We start from the raw sequence: 8,481 nt of genomic DNA on the forward strand, positions 1-8,481 counted from the left end.
TTTTTTTTTTCTCACATAATCTCTAAACTCATATTTTATGTGGGGAAAATCACAGTTTGTAAGAAAGACCTCTGTGAAACAATTTATAGGGTATTATTGATATTTTCAACCATTTCTGTTACATTGTTGGAATAAAACACTGAGTAGCCGGAATAAAAGGGGATATTAAAGCAACTGGAAGAAATTCACTGTGTAAACATAGTTTGCCGATTCAGGTCAATATCAGGTAAAATGTTGACCCCTGAAGCCCTCAGTATAATAAATATGTCAGTGAGTAGTAAGAATGGTGCACGTGGAGTTCCATTTTGAGCATGACTAAGTTCCTTCCAGACAGTCACCTCAGTGCTCCCTCTCCTAGGTGAGAACGATAAACTCTGGGCAAACTGAAACTCAACTCGCTGAAAGAACCGAAAAGTGAACAAGCGTAAAGCTTTGGAAGGAAGTCAAAGCTCGGAAGAAGAGAACTGCACGGGGTGAGTTCCCTATTTTTTTTTTTTTTTAAAGATTTATTTATTTGAGAGAGTGAGAATGAGAAAGAGAGTGTACATGAGGGGGGTGGGGTCAGAGGGAGAAGCAGGCTTCCCGCTGAGCAGGGAGCCCGATGCGGGACCTGATCCCAGACTCCGGGATCATGACCTGAGCCGAAGGCAGTCTCTCAACCAACTGAGCCACCCGGGTGCCCGTGAGTTCCCTATTTGTTTTCAGCTTTCAAACTTGAAGTTGGGTGTGGTTACCACCATGTAGGGCAGCTAAAGCTCCAATATAAAACTCGCAGTAGGGTGTACAGGAAGGAAGGGAGAGGTGGGGAGGGAGCAGGGGAGCATCAAGAGCTTCGAGAAGCCCAGCTAACTGACTGATACAGTTGATGTAGCTTCTGTATGAGGCCAACAGAATTCTCTTCCATGGCCGCCTCGTAGCTGCTAAAAGATGACTCTCCCACTGAAATATTTCATCCCCTTATTCCATCAAAAAGTAGAATTCAAACTCCAACCTCATCATAGGCTCACACATCCTTAGGAGCTGCACATCCTGTAGGAGATCACCTTTCTCAGTTTTCTTTGGGGCACCTGCCAAAGAAAAATGAGTTTTCTCAATTTTGGGGGGGGCCACCAAAAAATGACTTTGAAAAATTGAAAAAAGGCCACAGAGAAGGCCCACAGCCACAAAGCATCTGGTTGGGATGATTTGTTGCCCCAGTGGACAGATTTCAGATGTTCAGTTTGAACTGCACACAAGCCCAGGACTCCCATTCTGTGACCTTCGCTGCATGTTACTGTCTCCTGAGCAAGCGCTCTCACGAGACTGATCCTTAGGTTTTTGGATGTGTGAGAATTTTGCATCAACGATGAACCTTGTTGGCGGTAGTCTGGTTGAAAGCTGCTCTTCATCTATTTGCTTGTCCAATGGGGAGAGGGTAGCAAAGAGGGGTTAGAAATGTTGTTTTGTTTTATTTCAGAGTAAGAAGAGGTGTTACCTTGCTGAGAGGGTGACAAATTCAGTTATAGTCAACCAGTACTTGACAGGTTTTATCAGAAAACCAAACAAGGAAAGAGTATGTATGCCTGCTACCGGCTGTCACAGTATTGAACAATGAATGTTTGATGAAGCGACCTGCAAATACATCTCTGTGGAAGTTGGCTTTAAGCAGCAACTAGCTGACAAAATTAACAAGAAAGGGCCTCAGTGGAGGATATCAAAAGAAAAGAAAAAAAAAAGGGAAACCGAAAATCTCCCAGTTCCTTTATTTGTTTAGGTGGTGTATTGAAATAGCCTCCACACGAGGTAGAATTTGAAATGCGGTTGCAGTTCTGTTAAGATAAATACACGGTCTTCATCTCAGCCCATATTGAAAGTACAGTTTGGATAATTGTCGGATTTTCCAAATTAGTTGTGCTATGAGAACGGAAGCTGGTCTGCCGGAAATGTGAGGGTTTGGTTGTGCTTCTAAAGCAGCTCCTGTCCTCTTGCTGACAGGCCACGGGACGGGGAAGTGGCCAGTGTGGCACAGGAGATGGAACCTGTCCCCATGCCCTGCGTTACACAGGCCAGCCACAGATTTGGTTATCCTGTTCAGAAGCATTTTTTTTCCTGAAGACTGAAAAGGAGCTAAAAAATCTCCTTGAGCCAATGCAAAGACCTGTAGCTAAAGATTCCTTTTCTTACTCTAAGGCTCTTTTCCTCTGAAGTCAAAATCAGTGGCATTTTCTGCCTTCGAGGGAAAATGCCATGATTCTATTAAGCTATATCGTTAACCCAGTTTCTCTCAGCACTTTAAATTAGAGAAGAATAAAGCATTTTAAAAATGATACTTCAGGGACGCCTAGGTGGCTCAGTCGGTTAAGCGTCTGACTCTTGATCTCGGCTCAGGTCTCCATCTGAGGGTTGTGAGTTCAAGTCCCACACTGGGCTTCGTGCAAGGCGGGGAAACTACTTTAAAAAAAAGTGTTTATCTGCTTATTTAGCCTTCATTCCTCTGCAACCCTAGCCAATTCGAGGCACCACTCAGGGCGGGTCTCAGTGAGTAGAGATAGAATTGCCTGTAAACCCAGAAACAGGTAAGAGACTCAGCTATACAGCCTGTGGCCATCCCAGACAGAGCCCTCCTACAGCCCCTACATTCTTACTGTGATGCTATTCCCTTAGCTCTTGTTTGGCAAAGCAGAGGAATAAATCCACTAACTATGGAAGAAAGACATAAAAGTTACATCCCACACTTTCCACTCAGCCAACCAAAATAAGTAGAAAACTCAGGAAGGAAATTCCACATCCATATCCCCAGATCGAGGTGTTAATAAAATGTACTATATCATAATTAAACTATCTTTCAACCCAATAATGAATTTTCACATGTGCATCTTCCTTGTGAACTTTCATTCTGTTCATACATTTTTGAGCTTATCTCATGATAGCATCTCGTATTTTATGGCAAATAGAGTGGTGTTATAAATATAAAGTATGTGTTCTGTCAATCTGAAAAAGCCACAAATATTATCCATTGGGGTTCCTCACTTCTTATCTCTGCCTCTCCAAATTTTTCCAATCCATATTGTGTTAAAGAATTTTGAAGATTTAAAAAAAAAATCTGTTCATTATTTATCTATTTCCAGAGTGGTGAATAAGCTTTAATCTTGGCAATAAAGATACAGAGATGAAAAACGTCTATGATGGATTCAGTAAGTAAGAAATATCTGTAAAACTAAGTGACCCTTCATGCTGCATAGATGTGGGTCTTCATATGCACCTGCAGGGCATTCGTTGGCTGTAGTTTGATAATTTGCTATTAAAAATATGAAGGAGGGAGTGACTGGAGAAAATGAACACATGGTTATAAACAAAGGTAGGGCACAAAATTCCACAGAGAGAATGGTTACAAAAACATACTTTATGGAGACCGTTGTGGGGGGTGGGCGCGGAAACAGAGGTGAGGGTTAACTTTACAATTGCTGGTGTGCAGAAAGGCAACTGCCAGTCAATCTCTTACTTCTCCTTGAGTATAGGAGAAAAGACCTGCTAAGAAACCTGACCTCTATCTTTAGCATAATGACTGAGGCACAACTTAGATATCCTTAGGGCCAGTGTCAGGAGCAAAACTAGGGGACAGTTCAGGCGGCTCACCACAATCCCAGACCTCCATGAAGTAGAGGAGGAAGAAGACGAGAAGGAAGAGTCAGGGGAAGGAGGAATAATATTAGTAGCTATGCAGAAAACCACAGTAAGTAGTCAAATACAGTTATACTGATTGTGGGTATGTGTGTCCCTTAACCTAGAGTTTCAGAAGCCACTGTGAAAATGGGGAAGAACTAAATTTTAATACTGATCTTCAATCTCCCTCTGTTACATCAGCTTCCGTAGCTGTATTACTAATTCACACCACATGCCTGTGAGCTGGATACGTTGTGTGCACGATGTAGCAACCTCGCTTACAAATATTCTCGCCGAACCAGAGATTCATTTACATATACGGTCCATTCCTGCCCCCAGAGCTTTGTACTCAATGAGGAGTATCTGGGCTCTTCTTAATATTATCAGTGTAGTTAGACCATATGATCCCGCAATCCCAGTTCTGGGTATACATTCGATGGAAGTGAAAACAGGGTAGCAAAGAGATATGTGCACTCCCGTGTTCATTGCAGCATTATTCACAATAGCTACAATATGGAAACAACCTAAATGTTTGCCAGTGGATGAATGTATTTGAAAAATGTGGGAGATTATATGCCTATTTATCTCTCTACATATATGTACATATACCCATACATACATACGATGGAATATTATTCAGCTATAGAAAAAAAAAAAAAAAAAGGAAATCCTGCCCGTTTGTGACAACATGGGTAGCTCTTGAGGGCATTATGCTAAGTAAAATAGGCCAGACAGAGAAAAACAAATACCGGATGGCATCCCTTATAGGTGGAATCTAATAAAAGTCAAACTCATAGAAACAGCAAGTAGAAAAGTGGTTGACAGGGGCTAGGAGGGGTGGGAGAAATAGGGAGAGGCTGATAAAAGTACAAACTTTCAGCTACAAGGTGAATAAGGTCAGAGGATCTAATGTAAAACGCAGTGACTATAGTTGATAACACTATATTACCTAATTGAACTTGGCTGAGACAATAGAACTTAAATGTTCTCACACACACACACACAAAGAATAATTATGTGAAGTGTTGAGTGTGTTAATTAACTAGACAAGGGGAACCCTTTCACAATATACTCATATATCTATTCATCACAATGTACACCTTAAAAGTCTTATCATTTTATTTGTTAATTATACCTCAATAAAGCGGAAAAAAATATCAGTGTAGTCAAAACGCATCTGAAACTAGGAGGGGAAACTGAGATACAGAAGGATAAGGTGAGTTTCTCAAAGTTCAATAGCGAATCAGTGGCTGAAGAAACAGATTCATTTTTCTGCCAGGCATTGGCATTCATTTTAAAGAATTTGTTGATTCCATGCATAAGGTATGCAAGTAGTATTTAATCAATGTATGTATATGCATATATATTTTTTCTACTTTTCTTCTTGAGCACCGGAAAGAAACTCATTGGGGAAATATGACTGATTCTGTAATTCATTGGCTGAGAAATCATTTAGGTGGACTTATTGCTGGTGTTCTGAGTGTGTTTATTCATAAAAATTTGTATGTAGATGCTATTTATAGCACATATAGACTTCATGCGATTTTGATAGAAAATATAACCTAAAGAAAGAGCTCACTATTATCTGATTATTAATAAAACACCCAAAGATGGCTGCCATAAAACTTATTTGAATGGAACAGACTAAATCTGCAGAGAAGCCCAAGGAACTGGTTTGAAGGATTCATAGATGTTAGTTGCTATTATCGCCCACATGTTAAAAGTAGCCTCCTCAGTACTAGGATTTAAAAGGTACCAGGAAAAACCACCATCCCTAAATGCCACCTTCAAATGCCACCTCACCTGAAATTCTGCCACAAGAAATCCATCTTGTAAGACTAAAAGAAAATAATCAGTACTTCTTACTGATTGGTGAGAGTATGTGTGACTGTTTTCTTCGTTATATACTTTTCTTAATTTTTTCGGATCCCCTATGTTAGTTACCCTGTGATACAAAGGTATTTTAGAAAAATGGTTCTCTTGAGCAATTACACCAATAACTCTGTAGTCCCAAGGATCTCTGGCACAGTGATAAACATATCGTTGGCACATAGTAAATATGTGTGCTGGACAAAAATACCTGTTTCTTTTGTTTGGGGCATTATCTCCAGGAGTTGTTGGATCAAATTTCCATAAGGCACTGGCACATTTTTAGCAGTTCTCAGACTTCCTTAAACATCTGAGTCGTCTTGTTCTCAAATCTGACCGTCATGATGTTTGCATTTTATAGGTGAGTGAGGGTCTGCAGGGGCTCCCAAGAGGAAGAGGGGTGCAGGGGAAATCTGCAAAGACGACTCTGCTGCTAACAGAATGTTGTCCACATTGTAAAAATAGCCAGAAGAGAGAAGAAGAGTGGTTCTCAAGCCACATTCCACTGAGCCGTGGGTTCCATGTTGTTGTATCCGGGAATGTTGGAAAGGTGAAGGGACAGGCATTTCTGGTGGGTAGCGTCTAGGCCCCTCAGCTCAACTTCAACTAGAGCAGTTCAGTGTTGATCCATTAAATATATTGACATCTCACATACTATCCCGCTTGAAGAAAGGATTCTTCTGCTGACAGAAAAATAAAGGAGGGTTGGAAGGACTGAAGAAAGAAAAAGAGAGAGAGAGAGAGAGAGAGAGAGAAAACTTCATTGGTTTCTAGTCCTGACCCAGGAGGAAATTTCCATTTCTAAATGCAAATCATTTGAAAGGCTAAAGAAGGGAGAGGGCTGCCTACTTTGTGAGCTGATAACAGAAAACCTCTGCTCCATTATGCAAGTCTAGAGAAAAGAATGGTTTATAAACATTGGTTTTTCAGTCCATCAGGGCGCCAGGACCCTGCGTTGCCAAGAGACATCTCCAGTGCTGAAATGAAATAAGAAGACCATGTTTACATTAACATTCCCATTTGATTCACTGTTTGATTAAGACAGAAGAGAGGGAAGAATCAAACTGCCCAGCGTCCTGATTGGAGAGGACATAACACGAAGAGAAGCTGTATACACAGTCCCCATCAGAGACAAAGAGTAAAGCAAGCGTTTTGTGCTCCAAATCCCCATTCCTCACTCTGCCCCCCACCCCGCAGCTCCAATGCCCCCTGTGATCCCCCCATTATAACTGATAGTTCGGAAAGGAACTGATAAACCTGCTCAGCCAGTGCAAAGGTGTCTGGGAAAGACACAGGGCACTGAAAACAGGATAGGTTTTGGCGTCTGCCAGACATGGGGTTGGACAAAAAAGTAATTTATTTTCACAGGAAAATGAACAAAAAGGTCTCAGTTGCCATGAAGGCTTCCACCTATTAGCTCCATCTGCCATATATTTAATGACTTCTATGGAGAGAGGACGAAAGTAAGAGTGCCATAGCTAAATGCCTCAAAGGACACAAGGAGAGAGTTTTTACATGCCTGCTCTGTCCCTATCCTTTTGAGAAAAAAGGTCAGAAGAGGTATGTGCAAACAGAAGTATTGTGTATCGATGATTTAAGGCAGATGTTCTCACCAGGACCCCGACGCGTGACAGACACGTGGATGAGCTGCTGTTGGTTGGGGGAGGGGAGGGAACTGTGTAGGGTGATGTTTCTAATAAGAGCTAAGGCATCCACATGTCTAAATAGTTCATTGGCTTTCCTGAATTCAACCACATTCAAGGTCCCTCCTATAGTAACATCAGTCTTCCTTACCCGTATTTCAGTTTTCTAGAGTGAGTGAAATAGGTCGCCATACAGGTAACCAGGAAGTCATTGAAAAGAACCATTGTGGGAAGCTACCTGAAATATTGTGCCAGAAAGTTTTGATTGACTTCTCTGAACTTTCTGTCAAAATCTTAGTATGAGAGTGTGTTACACCTATAAACATGTCCTATGCCATGGTTGAAAAGAACTCTGGTCAATAGGAAAATGTGTTTTCCTTGATTTTACCACATCAACAGTTCCTGAACTGAATGGCTTCATCCCTGAGGAGATTTCAAATGGGTTAAAGAGTGTAACACACTCAGAACAGTGCCTGATGCCACATGCATTCGTTGTTGCTGTCATGTCCTGAATGAGACGAGGCTCCAAGTTTGGAAGATGCTGATTAAGACTTGTTTCTTCAAGATTTGCTGTGATGAGAAAGGAATACCTTTGCACTCTCTAATCTCTGTTTAAAATGCACTAAAAGGCAATAAAACAGAATCAGGAGGAAATTATTAACAAATGGTCTGCCCTTTTATCTGTTCTCTAAATTAGTCTGCCACTGATTCTGGTCTTTACTGCGTTTGCTTTCTTCTCAGATCACTTGCAACCACTCCTTCATACTCCTTCTTCTTAGTTCACTTCAACAAACATTTCTTAGTAACCTACTATATGCCAGAAATTGTGCTAGATAAGCTCAAACATATAAAGACTACTCGAACTTTCTTCTTCCACCCTCATGTAAAAATCTCATTCTGTTGCATTTTGTGTCATTCTGTGGTATACCCACTTCTCTTCTTTCTTTCATCCTCTTCTCCCTTCAAAGTAATCTACAAAACTCATAGCCGCTATCCACATTTAGTTAAGATTTGAATGTATAGTCTTTCTGCTATTCTCAGCGCTTCTCATTAGCCGGTGTGTCTTTAGTTCCCTATGGATGACTATTTATTTATTTGTTTGTTTGTTTGTTTATTTATTTAGAGCATGAGCAGGGGAAGAGGGAGAGAGAGAATCTCAAGCAGACTCTGCACTGAGCGTGCAACCTGACCCAGGGCTTGATCCCATGACCCTGAGACCATGACCTGAGCTGAAATCAAGAGTCCAAACACACAGAGACTGAGCCACCCAGGTGCCCCTGGATGACCCATTTTTTTTAACGACCTAATATCTCAGTTCTTCCTTTAC

General features: G+C 41.2%; 1 long non-coding RNA gene across 2 annotated transcripts; it reads left to right on the plus strand.

The window, feature by feature from the left end:
* Positions 1-397: 397 nt before the first annotated feature.
* On the plus strand, positions 398-7,819 carry LOC114198736 (uncharacterized). 2 transcript variants are annotated; one of them, XR_003607166.2, is made up of 3 exons: positions 398-473; positions 3,108-3,173; positions 5,873-7,819. It is a non-coding gene; the product is annotated as an uncharacterized LOC114198736 (long non-coding RNA). The 2 variants fall into 2 exon arrangements; XR_015766876.1 differs by having other exon boundaries at positions 6,442-7,819.
* The last annotated feature ends 662 nt before the right edge of the window (positions 7,820-8,481 follow it).

The sequence above is a fragment of the Eumetopias jubatus genome, unplaced genomic scaffold (assembly GCF_037043125.1).
Source record: "Eumetopias jubatus isolate StellerSeaLion01/CBP00866 unplaced genomic scaffold, mEumJub1_p1.0 scaffold_15, whole genome shotgun sequence".
In the NCBI taxonomy this organism is placed as follows: domain Eukaryota; kingdom Metazoa; phylum Chordata; class Mammalia; order Carnivora; family Otariidae; genus Eumetopias; species Eumetopias jubatus.